Raw genomic sequence first — 2,471 nt, 5'->3', positions numbered from 1 at the left:
CCCCTTCAAGGCTTTTTCTGAACAGATTATCTGTCCAAATGATCCTGTAGTGTAAGGGCTTGACGGAAAGAAGCTAAAGGAAAGGAACAGCAATAAATAATGAGCAGAAACCCGCAATAGCCAATGAGAGCGAGCTGACCGGAAAGTGTCACCAACCAGATGTTGCGTACTTACTTTATGTAGAGCAGAAACATGGCTGCCAACAGCACAAATAGAACTTTTGTCTCCCGAGCAGCTTTTTTGTTTTTCAGTGCAAAATGTAGCACACACAAGAGCAACTATCTGACGATTACAGTCTGCCTCCATGTTTGTTTTCTTCTGAAGTCATGTTTGATGACATGAGTTTCTGTGAGATCCCAACGCCTATGAATCGGCGCTAAGAAATCGTTTAGGACAAAGAGCTTCAACAGGGGGTCCGGAACCCCTAGGGGCTCCTAAGAGTTACTGCAGGGGGGCTGCCAAATTATGGTATAATGTATAATAATTTGCATAATGTTTTGTCAAAAATTGAAATGTCAACATGAATCCAACATATTATTAGAAAATATAAATCGGCCTATTTGTGGAAAAAAAAACATTGATGATAGGATTACTGGCCTATGGGTAAAGTAATCTCTAAGGTAGCCATCCACAGATAGTTAGGATTCACTGTGCCATATGTATGTTTAACATTAAAACATGATTTATAAAATCATGCCAACAATTAATATTGTATAAGCTTAGTATTCTATGTACTAAAAAGGTGTATAAGAAGGCTTTAGGCCACCCACACGTTATTGTAGGCCCAGTTTAATATGCTCTTCATTTTACACAGTATCTGTAGTAGGGGGCAACCTAATCTGTCTCTTTCAGTTAAGGGGTCATTGGCTTAAAAAACGTTGAAGACCCCTGGTTTAGGAGAAGGCCAAGTGTGGTCCTGCGTCTTGACTGAATCGTCTGGTGAGTGCATTCAAAAGAAATAATAAAAAATTGGTTAAATGTGTCGTTGCGTCTGTGGTCTCCCACTTTTTTTTAAATCAGTTAAGATTTAAAAAAATTATTTTCAGCTCTGGGGACTGAAATACCTGTGTTTATATTTTTTTCCTTCACCAATGCAAATGGGGGAGGGAATGATAAAAAAAAAGTAGGCTGTTTTGTTCTAATGACATATTTATCCACATAAACATTGATACATACACAGAAGGCACTGGCATATGTGTTGACCAAATAGCATACCCAACACACACACACACACACACACACACACACACACACACACACACACACACACACACACACACACACACACACACACACACACACACACACACACACACACACACACACACACACACACACACACACACACACACACACACACATAAATTATCACAGACAGTACCTTTACTGCTATTACAAAGGGTTCAATTCGGTCCAAGCTCACCAGGCAGTATTTGTGACACTGGAGATGGGGGAGAGAGATCACAAGCCTGACAGGCTGAGTGGACTGTACATGTATGTAAACACAGGGGAAATGAGATGTGACCACTGTGGTAGTGACACTAAACAAAACACTCATTCACCTCCACAAACACAGCCACAGACTGGCATGTGTGAGAGTTAAAAAAAGAAATGTATTTATAAATGACTTCTGTTCTCAAATCTGTGTTCCTTCCTCTCTGGTTCTCTCTGCCCTCATTTTGAAAACGGGCATCGCTTGTGGGAGACAGCTTGACTCAGAGAGCAAGAAAAAAGAGAAAAAGAGAGAAGGAGAGAAAGGAGGAAGAGAACGTGAGAGGTGTCTTCTATGCACCAGACGGTGCAATCCTGAGCAGGAATACGGCGAGCGCTCCGCCAATGGCAGCTCACGCATGGAGGGTTTCCACGGCTACCCCCAACCTTCCTCACCATAAGTCCTTCACATCTCCCTCCCTCTCTCACTCTCCCTCTTCCCTTTAATCCTCCTCTCCTCTGCCTTGGAATAAATGTCAAACGGCTAATAAACACAGAAGCGCATGCGGCTGTACCAAATGACCGCCATAGTTGGTCAATTTGTCAGGCTTCACCCACGCAGCTACAGACGTAAGGCAAACACACATGCACAAAGACAAAGACATGGTCCACACTCCCCATGTTGTTTTGCTCACAATGTAATATAATGCCCGCCTAGCTTCAATACCATACTGCTATTGTACATTTAACATTGTATTAGTAGTTTTGTATCATGGTTAGATAGGGTTTTAAAAATTTCGAATGCACAATCTGGATCTACATGTAATACAGACTAGACCGTATTATGTTCTTTAATATCATATGGTAATGTTCATGCAAGAATCGTGGAAAAAAAAGGGGATCTACAGTATGTACTATTTAATAAATACAGGCTGTTCATTTATAAAATGGAGTGAATACGGCTAAAAAGTTGCTATAAATGTCATTCTTCTCAGTTACGCTGTGTCATGGTACACTGGTCCAATGCACTGTTGGACAGT

Source organism: Sander vitreus, chromosome 23 (assembly GCF_031162955.1).
Source record: "Sander vitreus isolate 19-12246 chromosome 23, sanVit1, whole genome shotgun sequence".
NCBI classification, from domain to species: Eukaryota; Metazoa; Chordata; class Actinopteri; order Perciformes; family Percidae; genus Sander; species Sander vitreus.
Note: the sequence above shows the minus strand (reverse complement) of the source record.